The sequence below is a fragment of the Tenrec ecaudatus genome, unplaced genomic scaffold (genome assembly GCF_050624435.1).
Source record: "Tenrec ecaudatus isolate mTenEca1 unplaced genomic scaffold, mTenEca1.hap1 Scaffold_546, whole genome shotgun sequence".
NCBI lineage: Eukaryota > Metazoa > Chordata > Mammalia > Afrosoricida > Tenrecidae > Tenrec > Tenrec ecaudatus.
The window spans coordinates 556,112-579,739 of NW_027459457.1; the positions used below are offsets into that span (position 1 = coordinate 556,112).

At 41.4% G+C, this 23,628-nt stretch overlaps 6 non-coding genes across 6 annotated transcripts; all 6 read left to right on the forward strand.

The window, feature by feature from the left end:
* The first annotated feature begins 474 nt into the window (after positions 1-474).
* On the forward strand, positions 475-637 carry LOC142436696 (U1 spliceosomal RNA). Its single transcript, XR_012782072.1, has one exon. It is a non-coding gene; the product is annotated as a U1 spliceosomal RNA (small nuclear RNA).
* A 4,112-nt stretch (positions 638-4,749) lies between these two features.
* On the forward strand, positions 4,750-4,912 carry LOC142436698 (U1 spliceosomal RNA). Its single transcript, XR_012782073.1, has one exon. It is a non-coding gene; the product is annotated as a U1 spliceosomal RNA (small nuclear RNA).
* A 4,115-nt stretch (positions 4,913-9,027) lies between these two features.
* LOC142436699 (U1 spliceosomal RNA) lies at positions 9,028-9,190 on the forward strand. The gene has a single exon (XR_012782074.1). It is a non-coding gene; the product is annotated as a U1 spliceosomal RNA (small nuclear RNA).
* A 4,114-nt stretch (positions 9,191-13,304) lies between these two features.
* On the forward strand, positions 13,305-13,467 carry LOC142436700 (U1 spliceosomal RNA). The gene has a single exon (XR_012782075.1). It is a non-coding gene; the product is annotated as a U1 spliceosomal RNA (small nuclear RNA).
* Positions 13,468-17,577: 4,110 nt separating this feature from the next.
* Positions 17,578-17,740, forward strand: LOC142436704 (U1 spliceosomal RNA). Its single transcript, XR_012782079.1, has one exon. It is a non-coding gene; the product is annotated as a U1 spliceosomal RNA (small nuclear RNA).
* A 4,122-nt stretch (positions 17,741-21,862) lies between these two features.
* On the forward strand, positions 21,863-22,025 carry LOC142436705 (U1 spliceosomal RNA). The gene has a single exon (XR_012782080.1). It is a non-coding gene; the product is annotated as a U1 spliceosomal RNA (small nuclear RNA).
* Positions 22,026-23,628: the final 1,603 nt, after the last annotated feature.

A 23,628-nucleotide genomic window follows, 5' to 3' on the forward strand; every position in this document is an offset into this window, starting at 1 on the left:
AGGTTCAGTTTGGCTCTGCACACCAGGTTTCAATGACTTGGAATCTACCCCACAGTAACTGTTTGGATGCAAGTATACTCAGTCCTGAGTTATGACCTGCCCCATCCTGACGATTCTGTCATGAGGCAGTTCTGACCGAAGTCAAATACCTCATGATACTAGCTTTTCTGTTCTTATTTTTTTCCACAGGTAGTTAAAAGACTTTATTAGGAAAGGTTTGAAGTCAAAAGTAACACTCTTGATAGAATTTTCTTTCATCCTTTAAGTCGGCTCTGCAAATATATAATCAGTGATTTAGCTGTAAGATCAAACATACGTTAATTTATTTAAGATAAAATATATTTTAGTTCTTAAAATTTATTCCATAAAGTACATATTTCCCTATAAATTCCCTACTTATACAAAAGAGGTAAAAAATAAACACAAAATATAAAATCCCCAACAAAACAGCAACTGAACATCTTTTTAAAAATTGTAAAAACCTGGCAGGGGAGACACCATGATCAAGAAGGTGGTTTTCCCAGGGCGAGGCTTATCCATTGCACTCCGGATGTGCTGAACCCTGCGATTTCCCCAAATGTGGGAAACTCGACTGCATATTTGTGGTAGTGGGGGACTACGTTCGAGCTCTCCCCTGATTAAAAAAAAATTGTAAAAAACTAACAAGAGAAACTAATGTGTGTGTTTGTTAATATTTATAAAAGTGAAAAATCTCTGGATGGGGGACTCCCACCCCCTAGCTTCACATATCTCACCTTCATCAGACTGTGGGGCTTGAATATTTTGGATATAAACTTACAGCTACAATGGCATTAGATGTGTGTGGTATAGCATGGGTGCATGCTACTTATGATAAACTTTCTAAAAACAGAAAGTGAAGCAGATGGTCATAATGCAGCTCATCATAAGTATAATACAGCACAACTCAGAGATTGTGTTTACTGGGTCTTTGAACTGATATGAGCCAATTGAGATGTGGGATGATGAACTGAATGTGAAATTGACCTGTTTTTTAAAAGCTTGAATGATCTGGAAGGCTAAATGGAATGGGAAAAAGTATGGTTTCAATCCTTGGAATAGTGATTTGGGGACCTTTCAGGAACCTGATTCATGATGCCAATTTACTTCCAACACTGTGGATAGTGACACACATTCAATGAAGCAAGTGCTTGACTGCCAACTTTGAGCCGGCTCTATGACTGCCTACTCAGCCTATCCAGACATTTCCTTGTAAACTGGCATTATATTTTTTTAGCCAAATAAGTTTCTAATGGCTAATTTATTCAGTTTCCATAAAACACATTATTTAATAACACTTTTTTAATCTCCACAAATGAAAATGTGGTTCTAAAGTATAATCACCAAGGTTATTGGGTAAAAGGGACTGCAGGACACAAGGTACTAGGAACTTCAGAAACCTAGGGATTTGGGCGGAAACACTGATTGAGGCACACTAAGACACCGCTTGACATGGAATAGCCCTCATGTGGTCCTACGACGTGTGATATCTAGGCAGTGAGCCCTCCTACTCAGTCACAATCTCCTACTCCTCAGAACTGTTTTGGAGTCAGGGGAGACTGCATATAAAGTCCCCAGAAAGGATCGGTGTCTAGGCTGGAGTCTGAACGCATCAATATATTAAAGATACTTGCTTCTGTTTGCATCACTTTTATCCCTATCATTCTTCTCCTGCAGCCAAAACTCAGTCCCAGGGGGATGGCAACTACAGTAACCAGACTGTTCTGTCTGACTTCTACGTTAGGACCCATAGACCATCTGAATAAACCCTTTGATTCTGTGTCCCTCTCCTTCCCATAGACAAAACTGCAGCCAGCACCAGACCTTAAACCTGCAGACTAAAGGTTTGTCAAAAGTCTAGAAAGAGCAGTCAATACCCTAAAAACCTAGCCTGCAGAAGAGAAGACACAGAATCAAAAGCTACAACTGAAAAAAAAAAAAAAAGCTCCAGGTGGGTGTCATTCAGACAACCGATTCCAATGAAAACACTTGAGCTACTCACAGTGAAAATTGTTTTACTTCCATACTATTGTAACTCAAACAGTTTCCCATATCTCACCTCCAAATATAACTCCAGCAGATTCAAGTTTATTAAGGAAGAGGCAATTATTCTGGTGTTTCCCCTGCACCGATTATGAAGCCTCAAACAGTTTTACTACTCTCAGCTCATGCCTTAGATTTTCAACTATTTGAATGTGAAGGAAATCTTAACATGCCGCGTTTCAAAGGGTGACTTCAGTGTTGCCTCACCCAGATTTACGTTTTTCATTTCTAGAGTGCCTCAACGTGAGTTTTTTTTTTTGGGGGGGGGGTTAAGGAGCATTATCATTTTCCATCATCAGTTGTTGATGGGAAATTTTACATCCTGCAGGTTCCCATATACAATAATTACATTAAACAATGGAGCTTTCTGTATCTTCCTGTTTTTCACAACAGGTTATGCTCACTCATATTGTTAGCTTATCACGCCAAATGTCCAAGATGCACAGGTGTTGTTAATTGAAGGGCGGAATGATTCATTCATTGGTCACTTTAGCATTGCAAGTTCTTGAGCATCTTGATTTTGAAATTCAGTAAAGTGAGATGATGCCTTAGCCAGTTAAATGCTACTCCTTCCAAACCTCACGTACACTCAGACATATCTGAGCAGAAGCCACATTATCTACGTGAAACAGCTTTGGGTGCTCCCCAGCTATATGCAGATGCCCACCAAATATGAGATTATTTTGCTTTCTCTGACTTGGCTCTTACTAGCAGTCAGCCTCATTCCATCTCTTTTGTAGATGGTTGTGGATTCTGGGGGGCCTATGGCATAATGGTGGGCTTATGAGATTAAAAATATCTTTGAGGGAAGTTTCTTATGTGCATTTAATATTTAATTACAACTCTCTTTTATACACGTGTGTCTGTGGATTTCCACATCTAAAGTGCACAGATTAACACATTCCCATAGCAGAGTGAACCTCCCTTCCGTCATGTCTATAGGTTTTTCTCCTTCCTATGGGCAGCTGGACAGTAATTCAACTGGGAAACATCTGGTAAACCAGGACAATGGTGTTTCCCCAGCTTTCTGTGATGAGGGACCAGGACATTGGTTACCTTTGTAAAAGTCTCCTGACACGTCCTCGTGATGTCTGTTTCTGGGATCATAGAGGCTTCCTCTTCCTTGGTTGGTCTTGTTGGTAGGTACTATCCAGTTGGTCTGCTTCAAAGCAACCGCAATGTACAGGACAAGGAAAGGCTTGCCAATCCTGGGCCACCCTCATATCTTTTTGATGTTTGAACCCATCTTTGAAGCCCCCGTGGCCATGCATCGTGCAAAAGACCTGGCTCTTTGTCACTGGCCCTCCCCTTTAGTCTGACCAGAAGTGTTCGTCATCTGGCCCTCTCTCTGGCAAGGTTCTGCCTTGGTTTACTAGTCCTTCACTACCTGACAGTGTTTCCATGATTAGCATAAGGTTTTCAGTGGTGTATTTCGTCATCCTCAGTGTGTCCTTCGTCTAGACACCCTGCTGCGCGCTTTGCCCTTTACATGACATTGCTGGCATTGGAAATAGCAGTGACCTGCACTCTGACTTTCCCTTCTGTACCTAGCTACAAATGGACAGATTTTTAACAGGTCACAGTTTATCACCGACCCATGTACCACCCTTGAAGCAGCATTGGGGTAGATAATAAATCACGAGTAGTCCTGCACAAGGAGATGGAGCCCTCATGTCTGAGTGGTTACAAACACCAGCCGCCCCAGGCGCACAAAAGGCGCTTTCAATTCCAGTAAAGAGTTAACAACCTCAGAAACCCAGATGGGCAGTTCTTTCCACCTGCAGCCACCCACACTGCATGTCTTTGTTGAGATGGAGGAGGACATTGTGGATTGGTGTGGGACATATGGGCTAATGTTGGACTTGTACACTTGGGCTGCACTGGTTTGGGATTTTTTCTCCATGTGCATTTACCCTTTATCTAAAGCTCCCTTTTATACATTTCAGTTTCTGTGGATTTATTTCTCTAATGTACTCAGACTAACACAAGTAATATAAGAAGAGGCAGGACACAAGTAAGCACCCGTTTCCTTTTGGGAAAGACACTAAACAGTGAAAAGCTATTTTCCAACAAGCCATCTCTGGGTGGCACAAACAGTTAAGTGCTCAATTCATAACTTAAACGATCATCTGAACCCATATCGTGGTACCTCAGAAGGCAGACCTGGTGGTTTGCTTTTGAACCCTCACAGAGCCTTGCAGCCCCTATCTAACAAGGTTCAGTTTGGCTCTGCACACCAGGTTTCAATGACTTGGAATCTACCCCACAGTAACTGTTTGGATGCAAGTATACTCAGTCCTGAGTTATGACCTGCCCCATCCTGACGATTCTGTCATGAGGCAGTTCTGACCGAAGTCAAATACCTCATGATACTAGCTTTTCTGTTCTTATTTTTTTCCACAGGTAGTTAAAAGACTTTATTAGGAAAGGTTTGAAGTCAAAAGTAACACTCTTGATAGAATTTTCTTTCATCCTTTAAGTCGGCTCTGCAAATATATAATCAGTGATTTAGCTGTAAGATCAAACATACGTTAATTTATTTAAGATAAAATATATTTTAGTTCTTAAAATTTATTCCATAAAGTACATATTTCCCTATAAATTCCCTACTTATACAAAAGAGGTAAAAAATAAACACAAAATATAAAATCCCCAACAAAACAGCAACTGAACATCTTTTTAAAAATTGTAAAAACCTGGCAGGGGAGACACCATGATCAAGAAGGTGGTTTTCCCAGGGCGAGGCTTATCCATTGCACTCCGGATGTGCTGAACCCTGCGATTTCCCCAAATGTGGGAAACTCGACTGCATATTTGTGGTAGTGGGGGACTACGTTCGAGCTCTCCCCTGATTAAAAAAAAATTGTAAAAAACTAACAAGAGAAACTAATGTGTGTGTTTGTTAATATTTATAAAAGTGAAAAATCTCTGGATGGGGGACTCCCACCCCCTAGCTTCACATATCTCACCTTCATCAGACTGTGGGGCTTGAATATTTTGGATATAAACTTACAGCTACAATGGCATTAGATGTGTGTGGTATAGCATGGGTGCATGCTACTTATGATAAACTTTCTAAAAACAGAAAGTGAAGCAGATGGTCATAATGCAGCTCATCATAAGTATAATACAGCACAACTCAGAGATTGTGTTTACTGGGTCTTTGAACTGATATGAGCCAATTGAGATGTGGGATGATGAACTGAATGTGAAATTGACCTGTTTTTTAAAAGCTTGAATGATCTGGAAGGCTAAATGGAATGGGAAAAAGTATGGTTTCAATCCTTGGAATAGTGATTTGGGGACCTTTCAGGAACCTGATTCATGATGCCAATTTACTTCCAACACTGTGGATAGTGACACACATTCAATGAAGCAAGTGCTTGACTGCCAACTTTGAGCCGGCTCTATGACTGCCTACTCAGCCTATCCAGACATTTCCTTGTAAACTGGCATTATATTTTTTTAGCCAAATAAGTTTCTAATGGCTAATTTATTCAGTTTCCATAAAACACATTATTTAATAACACTTTTTTAATCTCCACAAATGAAAATGTGGTTCTAAAGTATAATCACCAAGGTTATTGGGTAAAAGGGACTGCAGGACACAAGGTACTAGGAACTTCAGAAACCTAGGGATTTGGGCGGAAACACTGATTGAGGCACACTAAGACACCGCTTGACATGGAATAGCCCTCATGTGGTCCTACGACGTGTGATATCTAGGCAGTGAGCCCTCCTACTCAGTCACAATCTCCTACTCCTCAGAACTGTTTTGGAGTCAGGGGAGACTGCATATAAAGTCCCCAGAAAGGATCGGTGTCTAGGCTGGAGTCTGAACGCATCAATATATTAAAGATACTTGCTTCTGTTTGCATCACTTTTATCCCTATCATTCTTCTCCTGCAGCCAAAACTCAGTCCCAGGGGGATGGCAACTACAGTAACCAGACTGTTCTGTCTGACTTCTACGTTAGGACACATAGACCATCTGAATAAACCCTTTGATTCTGTGTCCCTCTCCTTCCCATAGACAAAACTGCAGCCAGCACCAGACCTTAAACCTGCAGACTAAAGGTTTGTCAAAAGTCTAGAAAGAGCAGTCAATACCCTAAAAACCTAGCCTGCAGAAGAGAAGACACAGAATCAAAAGCTACAACTGAAAAAAAAAAAAAAAAAGCTCCAGGTGGGTGTCATTCAGACAACCGATTCCAATGAAAACACTTGAGCTACTCACAGTGAAAATTGTTTTACTTCCATACTATTGTAACTCAAACAGTTTCCCATATCTCACCTCCAAATATAACTCCAGCAGATTCAAGTTTATTAAGGAAGAGGCAATTATTCTGGTGTTTCCCCTGCACCGATTATGAAGCCTCAAACAGTTTTACTACTCTCAGCTCATGCCTTAGATTTTCAACTATTTGAATGTGAAGGAAATCTTAACATGCCGCGTTTCAAAGGGTGACTTCAGTGTTGCCTCACCCAGATTTACGTTTTTCATTTCTAGAGTGCCTCACCGTGAGTTTTTTTTTTTGGGGGGGGGGGTTAAGGAGCATTATCATTTTCCATCATCAGTTGTTGATGGGAAATTTTACATCCTGCAGGTTCCCATATACAATAATTACATTAAACAATGGAGCTTTCTGTATCTTCCTGTTTTTCACAACAGGTTATGCTCACTCATATTGTTAGCTTATCACGCCAAATGTCCAAGATGCACAGGTGTTGTTAATTGAAGGGCGGAATGATTCATTCATTGGTCACTTTAGCATTGCAAGTTCTTGAGCATCTTGATTTTGAAATTCAGTAAAGTGAGATGATGCCTTAGCCAGTTAAATGCTACTCCTTCCAAACCTCACGTACACTCAGACATATCTGAGCAGAAGCCACATTATCTACGTGAAACAGCTTTGGGTGCTCCCCAGCTATATGCAGATGCCCACCAAATATGAGATTATTTTGCTTTCTCTGACTTGGCTCTTACTAGCAGTCAGCCTCATTCCATCTCTTTTGTAGATGGTTGTGGATTCTGGGGGGCCTATGGCATAATGGTGGGCTTATGAGATTAAAAATATCTTTGAGGGAAGTTTCTTATGTGCATTTAATATTTAATTACAACTCTCTTTTATACACGTGTGTCTGTGGATTTCCACATCTAAAGTGCACAGATTAACACATTCCCATAGCAGAGTGAACCTCCCTTCCGTCATGTCTATAGGTTTTTCTCCTTCCTATGGGCAGCTGGACAGTAATTCAACTGGGAAACATCTGGTAAACCAGGACAATGGTGTTTCCCCAGCTTTCTGTGATGAGGGACCAGGACATTGGTTACCTTTGTAAAAGTCTCCTGACACGTCCTCGTGATGTCTGTTTCTGGGATCATAGAGGCTTCCTCTTCCTTGGTTGGTCTTGTTGGTAGGTACTATCCAGTTGGTCTGCTTCAAAGCAACCGCAATGTACAGGACAAGGAAAGGCTTGCCAATCCTGGGCCACCCTCATATCTTTTTGATGTTTGAACCCATCTTTGAAGCCCCCGTGGCCATGCATCGTGCAAAAGACCTGGCTCTTTGTCACTGGCCCTCCCCTTTAGTCTGACCAGAAGTGTTCGTCATCTGGCCCTCTCTCTGGCAAGGTTCTGCCTTGGTTTACTAGTCCTTCACTACCTGACAGTGTTTCCATGATTAGCATAAGGTTTTCAGTGGTGTATTTCGTCATCCTCAGTGTGTCCTTCGTCTAGACACCCTGCTGCGCGCTTTGCCCTTTACATGACATTGCTGGCATTGGAAATAGCAGTGACCTGCACTCTGACTTTCCCTTCTGTACCTAGCTACAAATGGACAGATTTTTAACAGGTCACAGTTTATCACCGACCCATGTACCACCCTTGAAGCAGCATTGGGGTAGATAATAAATCACGAGTAGTCCTGCACAAGGAGATGGAGCCCTCATGTCTGAGTGGTTACAAACACCAGCCGCCCCAGGCGCACAAAAGGCGCTTTCAATTCCAGTAAAGAGTTAACAACCTCAGAAACCCAGATGGGCAGTTCTTTCCACCTGCAGCCACCCACACTGCATGTCTTTGTTGAGATGGAGGAGGACATTGTGGATTGGTGTGGGACATATGGGCTAATGTTGGACTTGTACACTTGGGCTGCACTGGTTTGGGATTTTTTCTCCATGTGCATTTACCCTTTATCTAAAGCTCCCTTTTATACATTTCAGTTTCTGTGGATTTATTTCTCTAATGTACTCAGACTAACACAAGTAATATAAGAAGAGGCAGGACACAAGTAAGCACCCGTTTCCTTTTGGGAAAGACACTAAACAGTGAAAAGCTATTTTCCAACAAGCCATCTCTGGGTGGCACAAACAGTTAAGTGCTCAATTCATAACTTAAACGATCATCTGAACCCATATCGTGGTACCTCAGAAGGCAGACCTGGTGGTTTGCTTTTGAACCCTCACAGAGCCTTGCAGCCCCTATCTAACAAGGTTCAGTTTGGCTCTGCACACCAGGTTTCAATGACTTGGAATCTACCCCACAGTAACTGTTTGGATGCAAGTATACTCAGTCCTGAGTTATGACCTGCCCCATCCTGACGATTCTGTCATGAGGCAGTTCTGACCGAAGTCAAATACCTCATGATACTAGCTTTTCTGTTCTTATTTTTTTCCACAGGTAGTTAAAAGACTTTATTCGGAAGGCTTTGAAGTCAAAAGTAACACTCTTGATAGAATTTTCTTTCATCCTTTAAGTCGGCTCTGCAAATATATAATCAGTGATTTAGCTGTAAGATCAAACATACGTTAATTTATTTAAGATAAAATATATTTTAGTTCTTAAAATTTATTCCATAAAGTACATATTTCCCTATAAATTCCCTACTTATACAAAAGAGGTAAAAAATAAACACAAAATATAAAATCCCCAACAAAACAGCAACTGAACATCTTTTTAAAAATTGTAAAAACCTGGCAGGGGAGACACCATGATCAAGAAGGTGGTTTTCCCAGGGCGAGGCTTATCCATTGCACTCCGGATGTGCTGAACCCTGCGATTTCCCCAAATGTGGGAAACTCGACTGCATATTTGTGGTAGTGGGGGACTACGTTCGAGCTCTCCCCTGATTAAAAAAAAATTGTAAAAAACTAACAAGAGAAACTAATGTGTGTGTTTGTTAATATTTATAAAAGTGAAAAATCTCTGGATGGGGGACTCCCACCCCCTAGCTTCACATATCTCACCTTCATCAGACTGTGGGGCTTGAATATTTTGGATATAAACTTACAGCTACAATGGCATTAGATGTGTGTGGTATAGCATGGGTGCATGCTACTTATGATAAACTTTCTAAAAACAGAAAGTGAAGCAGATGGTCATAATGCAGCTCATCATAAGTATAATACAGCACAACTCAGAGATTGTGTTTACTGGGTCTTTGAACTGATATGAGCCAATTGAGATGTGGGATGATGAACTGAATGTGAAATTGACCTGTTTTTTAAAAGCTTGAATGATCTGGAAGGCTAAATGGAATGGGAAAAAGTATGGTTTCAATCCTTGGAATAGTGATTTGGGGACCTTTCAGGAACCTGATTCATGATGCCAATTTACTTCCAACACTGTGGATAGTGACACACATTCAATGAAGCAAGTGCTTGACTGCCAACTTTGAGCCGGCTCTATGACTGCCTACTCAGCCTATCCAGACATTTCCTTGTAAACTGGCATTATATTTTTTTAGCCAAATAAGTTTCTAATGGCTAATTTATTCAGTTTCCATAAAACACATTATTTAATAACACTTTTTTAATCTCCACAAATGAAAATGTGGTTCTAAAGTATAATCACCAAGGTTATTGGGTAAAAGGGACTGCAGGACACAAGGTACTAGGAACTTCAGAAACCTAGGGATTTGGGCGGAAACACTGATTGAGGCACACTAAGACACCGCTTGACATGGAATAGCCCTCATGTGGTCCTACGACGTGTGATATCTAGGCAGTGAGCCCTCCTACTCAGTCACAATCTCCTACTCCTCAGAACTGTTTTGGAGTCAGGGGAGACTGCATATAAAGTCCCCAGAAAGGATCAGTGTCTAGGCTGGAGTCTGAACGCATCAATATATTAAAGATACTTGCTTCTGTTTGCATCACTTTTATCCCTATCATTCTTCTCCTGCAGCCAAAACTCAGTCCCAGGGGGATGGCAACTACAGTAACCAGACTGTTCTGTCTGACTTCTACGTTAGGACACATAGACCATCTGAATAAACCCTTTGATTCTGTGTCCCTCTCCTTCCCATAGACAAAACTGCAGCCAGCACCAGACCTTAAACCTGCAGACTAAAGGTTTGTCAAAAGTCTAGAAAGAGCAGTCAATACCCTAAAAACCTAGCCTGCAGAAGAGAAGACACAGAATCAAAAGCTACAACTGAAAAAAAAAAAAAAAAGCTCCAGGTGGGTGTCATTCAGACAACCGATTCCAATGAAAACACTTGAGCTACTCACAGTGAAAATTGTTTTACTTCCATACTATTGTAACTCAAACAGTTTCCCATATCTCACCTCCAAATATAACTCCAGCAGATTCAAGTTTATTAAGGAAGAGGCAATTATTCTGGTGTTTCCCCTGCACCTATTATGAAGCCTCAAACAGTTTTACTACTCTCAGCTCATGCCTTAGATTTTCAACTATTTGAATGTGAAGGAAATCTTAACATGCCGCGTTTCAAAGGGTGACTTCAGTGTTGCCTCACCCAGATTTACGTTTTTCATTTCTAGAGTGCCTCAACGTGAGTTTTTTTTTTTGGGGGGGGGGGTTAAGGAGCATTATCATTTTCCATCATCAGTTGTTGATGGGAAATTTTACATCCTGCAGGTTCCCATATACAATAATTACATTAAACAATGGAGCTTTCTGTATCTTCCTGTTTTTCACAACAGGTTATGCTCACTCATATTGTTAGCTTATCACGCCAAATGTCCAAGATGCACAGGTGTTGTTAATTGAAGGGCGGAATGATTCATTCATTGGTCACTTTAGCATTGCAAGTTCTTGAGCATCTTGATTTTGAAATTCAGTAAAGTGAGATGATGCCTTAGCCAGTTAAATGCTACTCCTTCCAAACCTCACGTACACTCAGACATATCTGAGCAGAAGCCACATTATCTACGTGAAACAGCTTTGGGTGCTCCCCAGCTATATGCAGATGCCCACCAAATATGAGATTATTTTGCTTTCTCTGACTTGGCTCTTACTAGCAGTCAGCCTCATTCCATCTCTTTTGTAGATGGTTGTGGATTCTGGGGGTCCTATGGCATAATGGTGGGCTTATGAGATTAAAAATATCTTTGAGGGAAGTTTCTTATGTGCATTTAATATTTAATTACAACTCTCTTTTATACACGTGTGTCTGTGGATTTCCACATCTAAAGTGCACAGATTAACACATTCCCATAGCAGAGTGAACCTCCCTTCCGTCATGTCTATAGGTTTTTCTCCTTCCTATGGGCAGCTGGACAGTAATTCAACTGGGAAACATCTGGTAAACCAGGACAATGGTGTTTCCCCAGCTTTCTGTGATGAGGGACCAGGACATTGGTTACCTTTGTAAAAGTCTCCTGACACGTCCTCGTGATGTCTGTTTCTGGGATCATAGAGGCTTCCTCTTCCTTGGTTGGTCTTGTTGGTAGGTACTATCCAGTTGGTCTGCTTCAAAGCAACCGCAATGTACAGGACAAGGAAAGGCTTGCCAATCCTGGGCCACCCTCATATCTTTTTGATGTTTGAACCCATCTTTGAAGCCCCCGTGGCCATGCATCGTGCAAAAGACCTGGCTCTTTGTCACTGGCCCTCCCCTTTAGTCTGACCAGAAGTGTTCGTCATCTGGCCCTCTCTCTGGCAAGGTTCTGCCTTGGTTTACTAGTCCTTCACTACCTGACAGTGTTTCCATGATTAGCATAAGGTTTTCAGTGGTGTATTTCGTCATCCTCAGTGTGTCCTTCGTCTAGACACCCTGCTGCGCGCTTTGCCCTTTACATGACATTGCTGGCATTGGAAATAGCAGTGACCTGCACTCTGACTTTCCCTTCTGTACCTAGCTACAAATGGACAGATTTTTAACAGGTCACAGTTTATCACCGACCCATGTACCACCCTTGAAGCAGCATTGGGGTAGATAATAAATCACGAGTAGTCCTGCACAAGGAGATGGAGCCCTCATGTCTGAGTGGTTACAAACACCAGCCGCCCCAGGCGCACAAAAGGCGCTTTCAATTCCAGTAAAGAGTTAACAACCTCAGAAACCCAGATGGGCAGTTCTTTCCACCTGCAGCCACCCACACTGCATGTCTTTGTTGAGATGGAGGAGGACATTGTGGATTGGTGTGGGACATATGGGCTAATGTTGGACTTGTACACTTGGGCTGCACTGGTTTGGGATTTTTTCTCCATGTGCATTTACCCTTTATCTAAAGCTCCCTTTTATACATTTCAGTTTCTGTGGATTTATTTCTCTAATGTACTCAGACTAACACAAGTAATATAAGAAGAGGCAGGACACAAGTAAGCACCCGTTTCCTTTTGGGAAAGACACTAAACAGTGAAAAGCTATTTTCCAACAAGCCATCTCTGGGTGGCACAAACAGTTAAGTGCTCAATTCATAACTTAAACGATCATCTGAACCCATATCGTGGTACCTCAGAAGGCAGACCTGGTGGTTTGCTTTTGAACCCTCACAGAGCCTTGCAGCCCCTATCTAACAAGGTTCAGTTTGGCTCTGCACACCAGGTTTCAATGACTTGGAATCTACCCCACAGTAACTGTTTGGATGCAAGTATACTCAGTCCTGAGTTATGACCTGCCCCATCCTGACGATTCTGTCATGAGGCAGTTCTGACCGAAGTCAAATACCTCATGATACTAGCTTTTCTGTTCTTATTTTTTTCCACAGGTAGTTAAAAGACTTTATTCGGAAGGCTTTGAAGTCAAAAGTAACACTCTTGATAGAATTTTCTTTCATCCTTTAAGTCGGCTCTGCAAATATATAATCAGTGATTTAGCTGTAAGATCAAACATACGTTAATTTATTTAAGATAAAATATATTTTAGTTCTTAAAATTTATTCCATAAAGTACATATTTCCCTATAAATTCCCTACTTATACAAAAGAGGTAAAAAATAAACACAAAATATAAAATCCCCAACAAAACAGCAACTGAACATCTTTTTAAAAATTGTAAAAACCTGGCAGGGGAGACACCATGATCAAGAAGGTGGTTTTCCCAGGGCGAGGCTTATCCATTGCACTCCGGATGTGCTGAACCCTGCGATTTCCCCAAATGTGGGAAACTCGACTGCATATTTGTGGTAGTGGGGGACTACGTTCGAGCTCTCCCCTGATTAAAAAAAATTGTAAAAAACTAACAAGAGAAACTAATGTGTGTGTTTGTTAATATTTATAAAAGTGAAAAATCTCTGGATGGGGGACTCCCACCCCCTAGCTTCACATATCTCACCTTCATCAGACTGTGGGGCTTGAATATTTTGGATATAAACTTACAGCTACAATGGCATTAGATGTGTGTGGTATAGCATGGGTGCATGCTACTTATGATAAACTTTCTAAAAACAGAAAGTGAAGCAGATGGTCATAATGCAGCTCATCATAAGTATAATACAGCACAACTCAGAGATTGTGTTTACTGGGTCTTTGAACTGATATGAGCCAATTGAGATGTGGGATGATGAACTGAATGTGAAATTGACCTGTTTTTTAAAAGCTTGAATGATCTGGAAGGCTAAATAGAATGGGAAAAAGTATGGTTTCAATCCTTGGAATAGTGATTTGGGGACCTTTCAGGAACCTGATTCATGATGCCAATTTACTTCCAACACTGTGGATAGTGACACACATTCAATGAAGCAAGTGCTTGACTGCCAACTTTGAGCCGGCTCTATGACTGCCTACTCAGCCTATCCAGACATTTCCTTGTAAACTGGCATTATATTTTTTTAGCCAAATAAGTTTCTAATGGCTAATTTATTCAGTTTCCATAAAACACATTATTTAATAACACTTTTTTAATCTCCACAAATGAAAATGTGGTTCTAAAGTATAATCACCAAGGTTATTGGGTAAAAGGGACTGCAGGACACAAGGTACTAGGAACTTCAGAAACCTAGGGATTTGGGCGGAAACACTGATTGAGGCACACTAAGACACCGCTTGACATGGAATAGCCCTCATGTGGTCCTACGACGTGTGATATCTAGGCAGTGAGCCCTCCTACTCAGTCACAATCTCCTACTCCTCAGAACTGTTTTGGAGTCAGGGGAGACTGCATATAAAGTCCCCAGAAAGGATCGGTGTCTAGGCTGGAGTCTGAACGCATCAATATATTAAAGATACTTGCTTCTGTTTGCATCACTTTTATCCCTATCATTCTTCTCCTGCAGCCAAAACTCAGTCCCAGGGGGATGGCAACTACAGTAACCAGACTGTTCTGTCTGACTTCTACGTTAGGACACATAGACCATCTGAATAAACCCTTTGATTCTGTGTCCCTCTCCTTCCCATAGACAAAACTGCAGCCAGCACCAGACCTTAAACCTGCAGACTAAAGGTTTGTCAAAAGTCTAGAAAGAGCAGTCAATACCCTAAAAACCTAGCCTGCAGAAGAGAAGACACAGAATCAAAAGCTACAACTGAAAAAAAAAAAAAAGCTCCAGGTGGGTGTCATTCAGACAACCGATTCCAATGAAAACACTTGAGCTACTCACAGTGAAAATTGTTTTACTTCCATACTATTGTAACTCAAACAGTTTCCCATATCTCACCTCCAAATATAACTCCAGCAGATTCAAGTTTATTAAGGAAGAGGCAATTATTCTGGTGTTTCCCCTGCACCGATTATGAAGCCTCAAACAGTTTTACTACTCTCAGCTCATGCCTTAGATTTTCAACTATTTGAATGTGAAGGAAATCTTAACATGCCGCGTTTCAAAGGGTGACTTCAGTGTTGCCTCACCCAGATTTACGTTTTTCATTTCTAGAGTGCCTCAACGTGAGTTTTTTTTTTTGGGGGGGGGGTTAAGGAGCATTATCATTTTCCATCATCAGTTGTTGATGGGAAATTTTACATCCTGCAGGTTCCCATATACAATAATTACATTAAACAATGGAGCTTTCTGTATCTTCCTGTTTTTCACAACAGGTTATGCTCACTCATATTGTTAGCTTATCACGCCAAATGTCCAAGATGCACAGGTGTTGTTAATTGAAGGGCGGAATGATTCATTCATTGGTCACTTTAGCATTGCAAGTTCTTGAGCATCTTGATTTTGAAATTCAGTAAAGTGAGATGATGCCTTAGCCAGTTAAATGCTACTCCTTCCAAACCTCACGTACACTCAGACATATCTGAGCAGAAGCCACATTATCTACGTGAAACAGCTTTGGGTGCTCCCCAGCTATATGCAGATGCCCACCAAATATGAGATTATTTTGCTTTCTCTGACTTGGCTCTTACTAGCAGTCAGCCTCATTCCATCTCTTTTGTAGATGGTTGTGGATTCTGGGGGGCCTATGGCATAATGGTGGGCTTATGAGATTAAAAATATCTTTGAGGGAAGTTTCTTATGTGCATTTAATATTTAATTACAACTCTCTTTTATACACGTGTGTCTGTGGATTTCCACATCTAAAGTGCACAGATTAACACATTCCCATAGCAGAGTGAACCTCCCTTCCGTCATGTCTATAGGTTTTTCTCCTTCCTATGGGCAGCTGGACAGTAATTCAACTGGGAAACATCTGGTAAACCAGGACAATGGTGTTTCCCCAGCTTTCTGTGATGAGGGACCAGGACATTGGTTACCTTTGTAAAAGTCTCCTGACACGTCCTCGTGATGTCTGTTTCTGGGATCATAGAGGCTTCCTCTTCCTTGGTTGGTCTTGTTGGTAGGTACTATCCAGTTGGTCTGCTTCAAAGCAACCGCAATGTACAGGACAAGGAAAGGCTTGCCAATCCTGGGCCACCCTCATATCTTTTTGATGTTTGAACCCATCTTTGAAGCCCCCGTGGCCATGCATCGTGCAAAAGACCTGGCTCTTTGTCACTGGCCCTCCCCTTTAGTCTGACCAGAAGTGTTCGTCATCTGGCCCTCTCTCTGGCAAGGTTCTGCCTTGGTTTACTAGTCCTTCACTACCTGACAGTGTTTCCATGATTAGCATAAGGTTTTCAGTGGTGTATTTCGTCATCCTCAGTGTGTCCTTCGTCTAGACACCCTGCTGCGCGCTTTGCCCTTTACATGACATTGCTGGCATTGGAAATAGCAGTGACCTGCACTCTGACTTTCCCTTCTGTACCTAGCTACAAATGGACAGATTTTTAACAGGTCACAGTTTATCACCGACCCATGTACCACCCTTGAAGCAGCATTGGGGTAGATAATAAATCACGAGTAGTCCTGCACAAGGAGATGGAGCCCTCATGTCTGAGTGGTTACAAACACCAGCCGCCCCAGGCGCACAAAAGGCGCTTTCAATTCCAGTAAAGAGTTAACAACCTCAGAAACCCAGATGGGCAGTTCTTTCCACCTGCAGCCACCCACACTGCATGTCTTTGTTGAGATGGAGGAGGACATTGTGGATTGGTGTGGGACATATGGGCTAATGTTGGACTTGTACACTTGGGCTGCACTGGTTTGGGATTTTTTCTCCATGTGCATTTACCCTTTATCTAAAGCTCCCTTTTATACATTTCAGTTTCTGTGGATTTATTTCTCTAATGTACTCAGACTAACACAAGTAATATAAGAAGAGGCAGGACACAAGTAAGCACCCGTTTCCTTTTGGGAAAGACACTAAACAGTGAAAAGCTATTTTCCAACAAGCCATCTCTGGGTGGCACAAACAGTTAAGTGCTCAATTCATAACTTAAACGATCATCTGAACCCATATCGTGGTACCTCAGAAGGCAGACCTGGTGGTTTGCTTTTGAACCCTCACAGAGCCTTGCAGCCCCTATCTAACAAGGTTCAGTTTGGCTCTGCACACCAGGTTTCAATGACTTGGAATCTACCCCACAGTAACTGTTTGGATGCAAGTATACTCAGTCCTGAGTTATGACCGGCCCCATCCTGACGATTCTGTCATGAGGCAGTTCTGACCGAAGTCAAATACCTCATGATACTAGCTTTTCTATTCTTATTTTTTTCCACAGGTAGTTAAAAGACTTTATTCGGAAGGCTTTGAAGTCAAAAGTAACACTCTTGATAGAATATTCTTTCATCCTTTAAGTCGGCTCTGCAAATATATAATCAGTGAATTAGCTGTAAGATCAAAGATACGTTAATTTATTTAAGATAAAATATATTTTAGTTCTTAAAATTTATTCTATAAAGTACATATTTCCCTATAAATTCCCTACTTATACAAAAGAGGTAAAAAATAAATTCAAAATATAAAATCCCCAACAAAACAGTAACTGAACATCTTTTTAAAAATTGTAAAAACCTGGCAGGGGAGACACCATGATCAAGAAGGTGGTTTTCCCAGCGCGAGGCTTATCCATTGCACTCCGGATGTGCTGAACCCTGCGATTTCCCCAAATGTGGGAAACTCGACTGCATATTTGTGGTAGTGGGGGACTACGTTCGAGCTCTCCCCTGATTAAAAAAAATTGTAAAAAACTAACAAGAGAAACTAATGTGTGTGTTTGTTAATATTTATAAAAGTGAAAAATCTCTGGATGGGGGAATCCTACCCCCTAGCTTTACATATCTCACCTTCATCAGACTGTGGGGCTTGAATACTTTGGATATAAACTTACAGCTACAATGGCATTAGATGTGTGTGGTATAGCATGGGTGCATGCTACTTATGATAAACTTTCTAAAAACAGAAAGTGAAGCAGATGGTCCTAATGCAGCTCATCCTAAGTATAATACAGCACAACTCAGAGATTGTGTTTACTGGGTCTTTGAACTGATATGAGCCAATTGAGATGTGGGATGATGAACTGAATGTGAAATTGACCTGTTTTTTAAAAGCTTGAATGATCTGGAAGGCTAAATGGAATGGGAAAAAGTATGGTTTCAATCCTTGGAATAGTGATTTGGGGACCTTTCAGGAACCTGATTCATGATGCCAATTTACTTCCAACACTGTGGATAGTGACACACATTCAATGAAGCAAGTGCTTGACTGCCAACTTTGAGCCGGCTCTATGACTGCCTACTCAGCCTATCCAGACATTTCCTTGTAAACTGGCATTATATTTTTTTAGCCAAATAAGTTTCTAATGGCTAATTTATTCAGTTTCCATAAAACACATTATTTAATAACACTTTTTTAATCTCCACAAATGAAAATGTGGTTCTAAAGTATAATCACCAAGGTTATTGGGTAAAAGGGACTGCAGGACACAAGGTACTAGGAACTTCAGAAACCTAGGGATTTGGGCGGAAACACTGATTGAGGCACACTAAGACACCGCTTGACATGGAATAGCCCTCATGTGGTCCTACGACGTGTGATATCTAGGCAGTGAGCCCTCCTACTCAGTCACAATCTCCTACTCCTCAGAACTGTTTTGGAGTCAGGGGAGACTGCATATAAAGTCCCCAGAAAGGATCAGTGTCTAGGCTGGAGTCTGAACGCATCAATATATTAAAGATACTTGCTTCTGTTTGCATCACTTTTATCCCTATCATTCTTCTCCTGCAGCCAAAACTCAGTCCCAGGGGGATGGCAACTACAGTAACCAGACTGTTCTGTCTGACTTCTACGTTAGGACACATAGACCATCTGAATAAACCCTTTGATTCTGTGTCCCTCCCCTTCCCATAGACAAAACTGCAGCCAGCACCAGACCTTAAACCTGCAGACTAAAGGTTTGTCAAAAGTCTACAAAGAGCAGTCAATACCCTGAAAACCTAGCCTGCAGAAGAGAAGACACAGAATCAAAAGCTACAACTGAAAAAAAAAAAAAAAAAAAAGCTCCAGGTGGGTGTCATTCAGACAACCGATTCCAATGAAAACACTTGAGCTACTCACAGTGAAAATTGTTTTACTTCCATACTATTGTAACTCAAACAGTTTCCCATATCTCACCTCCAAATATAACTCCAGCAGATTCAAGTTTATTAAGGAAGAGGCAATTATTCTGGTGTTTCCCCTGCACCGATTATGGAGCCTCAAACAGTTTTACTATTCTCAGGTCATGCCTTAGATTTTCAACTATTTGAATGTGAAGGAAATCTTAACATGCCGCGTTTCAAAGGGTGACTTCAGTGTTGCCTCACCCAGATTTACGTTTTTCATTTCTAGAGTGCCTCAACATGAGTTTTTTTTTGGGGGGTGTGGGGGAGGGTTAAGGAGCATTATCATTTTCCAACATCAGTTGTTGATGGGAAATTTTACATCCTGCAGGTTCCCGTATACAATAATTACATTAAACAATGGAGTTTTCTGTATCTTCCTGTTTTTCACATCAGGTTATGCTCACTCATATTGTTAGCTTATCACGCCAAATTTCCAAGAGGCACAGGTGTTGTTAATTGAAGGGCGGAATGATTCATTCATTGGTCACTTTAGCATTGCAAGTTCTTGAGCATCTTGATTTTGAAATTCAGTAAAGTGAGATGATGCCTTAGCCAGTTAAATGCTACTCCTTCCAAACCTCACGTACACTCAGACATATCTGAGCAGAAGCCACATTATCTACGTGAAACAACTTTGGGTGCTCCCCAGCTATATGCAGATGCCCACCAAATATGAGATTATTTTGCTTTCTCTGACTTGGCTCTTACTAGCAGTCAGCCTCATTCCATCTCTTTTGTAGATGGTTGTGGATTCTGGGGGGCCTATGGCATAATGGTGGGCTTATGAGATTAAAAATATCTTTGAGGGAAGTTTCTTATGTGCATTTAATATTTAATTACAACTCTCTTTTATACACGTGTGTCTGTGGATTTCCACATCTAAAGTGCACAGATTAACACATTCCCATAGCAGAGTGAACCTCCCTTCCGTCATGTCTATAGGTATTTCTCCTTCCTATGGGCAGCTGGACAGTAATTCAACTGGGAAACATCTGGTAAACCAGGACAATGGTGTTTCCCCAGCTTTCTGTGATGAGGGACCAGGACATTGGTTACCTTTGTAAAAGTCTCCTGACACGTCCTCGTGATGTCTGTTTCTGGGATCATAGAGGCTTCCTCTTCCTTGGTTGGTCTTGTTGGTAGGTACTATCCAGTTGGTCTGCTTCAAAGCAACCGCAATGTACAGGACAAGGAAAGGCTTGCCAATCCTGGGCCACCCTCATATCTTTTTGATGTTTGAACCCATCTTTGAAGCCCCCGTGGCCATGCATCGTGCAAAAGACCTGGCTCTTTGTCACTGGCCCTCCCCTTTAGTCTGACCAGAAGTGTTCGTCATCTGGCCCTCTCTCTGGCAAGGTTCTGCCTTGGTTTACTAGTCCTTCACTACCTGACAGTGTTTCCATGATTAGCATAAGGTTTTCAGTGGTGTATTTCGTCATCCTCAGTGTGTCCTTCGTCTAGACACCCTGCTGCGCGCTTTGCCCTTTACATGACATTGCTGGCATTGGAAATAGCAGTGACCTGCACTCTGACTTTCCCTTCTGTACCTAGCTACAAATGGACAGATTTTTAACAGGTCACAGTTTATCACCGACCCATGTACCACCCTTGAAGCAGCATTGGGGTAGATAATAAATCACGAGTAGTCCTGCACAAGGAGATGGAGCCCTCATGTCTGAGTGGTTACAAACACCAGCCGCCCCAGGCGCACAAAAGGCGCTTTCAATTCCAGTAAAGAGTTAACAACCTCAGAAACCCAGATGGGCAGTTCTTTCCACCTGCAGCCACCCACACTGCATGTCTTTGTTGAGATGGAGGAGGACATTGTGGATTGGTGTGGGACATATGGGCTAATGTTGGACTTGTACACTTGGGCTGCACTGGTTTGGGATTTTTTCTCCATGTGCATTTACCCTTTATCTAAAGCTCCCTTTTATACATTTCAGTTTCTGTGGATTTATTTCTCTAATGTACTCAGACTAACACAAGTAATATAAGAAGAGGCAGGACACAAGTAAGCACCCGTTTCCTTTTGGGAAAGACACTAAACAGTGAAAAGCTATTTTCCAACAAGCCATCTCTGGGTGGCACAAACAGTTAAGTGCTCAATTCATAACTTAAACGATCATCTGAACCCATATCGTGGTACCTCAGAAGGCAGACCTGGTGGTTTGCTTTTGAACCCTCACAGAGCCTTGCAGCCCCTATCTAACAAGGTTCAGTTTGGCTCTGCACACCAGGTTTCAATGACTTGGAATCTACCCCACAGTAACTGTTTGGATGCAAGTATACTCAGTCCTGAGTTATGACCGGCCCCATCCTGACGATTCTGTCATGAGGCAGTTCTGACCGAAGTCAAATACCTCATGATACTAGCTTTTCTATTCTTATTTTTTTCCACAGGTAGTTAAAAGACTTTATTCGGAAGGCTTTGAAGTCAAAAGTAACACTCTTGATAGAATATTCTTTCATCCTTTAAGTCGGCTCTGCAAATATATAATCAGTGAATTAGCTGTAAGATCAAAGATACGTTAATTTATTTAAGATAAAATATATTTTAGTTCTTAAAATTTATTCTATAAAGTACATATTTCCCTATAAATTCCCTACTTATACAAAAGAGGTAAAAAATAAATTCAAAATATAAAATCCCCAACAAAACAGTAACTGAACATCTTTTTAAAAATTGTAAAAACCTGGCAGGGGAGACACCATGATCAAGAAGGTGGTTTTCCCAGCGCGAGGCTTATCCATTGCACTCCGGATGTGCTGAACCCTGCGATTTCCCCAAATGTGGGAAACTCGACTGCATATTTGTGGTAGTGGGGGACTACGTTCGAGCTCTCCCCTGATTAAAAAAAATTGTAAAAAACTAACAAGAGAAACTAATGTGTGTGTTTGTTAATATTTATAAAAGTGAAAAATCTCTGGATGGGGGAATCCTACCCCCTAGCTTTACATATCTCACCTTCATCAGACTGTGGGGCTTGAATACTTTGGATATAAACTTACAGCTACAATGGCATTAGATGTGTGTGGTATAGCATGGGTGCATGCTACTTATGATAAACTTTCTAAAAACAGAAAGTGAAGCAGATGGTCCTAATGCAGCTCATCCTAAGTATAATACAGCACAACTCAGAGATTGTGTTTACTGGGTCTTTGAACTGATATGAGCCAATTGAGATGTGGGATGATGAACTGAATGTGAAATTGACCTGTTTTTTAAAAGCTTGAATGATCTGGAAGGCTAAATGGAATGGGAAAAAGTATGGTTTCAATCCTTGGAATAGTGATTTGGGGACCTTTCAGGAACCTGATTCATGATGCCAATTTACTTCCAACACTGTGGATAGTGACACACATTCAATGAAGCAAGTGCTTGACTGCCAACTTTGAGCCGGCTCTATGACTGCCTACTCAGCCTATCCAGACATTTCCTTGTAAACTGGCATTATATTTTTTTAGCCAAATAAGTTTCTAATGGCTAATTTATTCAGTTTCCATAAAACACATTATTTAATAACACTTTTTTAATCTCCACAAATGAAAATGTGGTTCTAAAGTATAATCACCAAGGTTATTGGGTAAAAGGGACTGCAGGACACAAGGTACTAGGAACTTCAGAAACCTAGGGATTTGGGCGGAAACACTGATTGAGGCACACTAAGACACCGCTTGACATGGAATAGCCCTCATGTGGTCCTACGACGTGTGATATCTAGGCAGTGAGCCCTCCTACTCAGTCACAATCTCCTACTCCTCAGAACTGTTTTGGAGTCAGGGGAGACTGCATATAAAGTCCCCAGAAAGGATCAGTGTCTAGGCTGGAGTCTGAACGCATCAATATATTAAAGATACTTGCTTCTGTTTGCATCACTTTTATCCCTATCATTCTTCTCCTGCAGCCAAAACTCAGTCCCAGGGGGATGGCAACTACAGTAACCAGACTGTTCTGTCTGACTTCTACGTTAGGACACATAGACCATCTGAATAAACCCTTTGATTCTGTGTCCCTCCCCTTCCCATAGACAAAACTGCAGCCAGCACCAGACCTTAAACCTGCAGACTAAAGGTTTGTCAAAAGTCTACAAAGAGCAGTCAATACCCTGAAAACCTAGCCTGCAGAAGAGAAGACACAGAATCAAAAGCTACAACTGAAAAAAAAAAAAAAAAAAGCTCCAGGTGGGTGTCATTCAGACAACCGATTCCAATGAAAACACTTGAGCTACTCACAGTGAAAATTGTTTTACTTCCATACTATTGTAACTCAAACAGTTTCCCATATCTCACCTCCAAATATAACTCCAGCAGATTCAAGTTTATTAAGGAAGAGGCAATTATTCTGGTGTTTCCCCTGCACCGATTATGGAGCCTCAAACAGTTTTACTATTCTCAGGTCATGCCTTAGATTTTCAACTATTTGAATGTGAAGGAAATCTTAAAATGCCGCG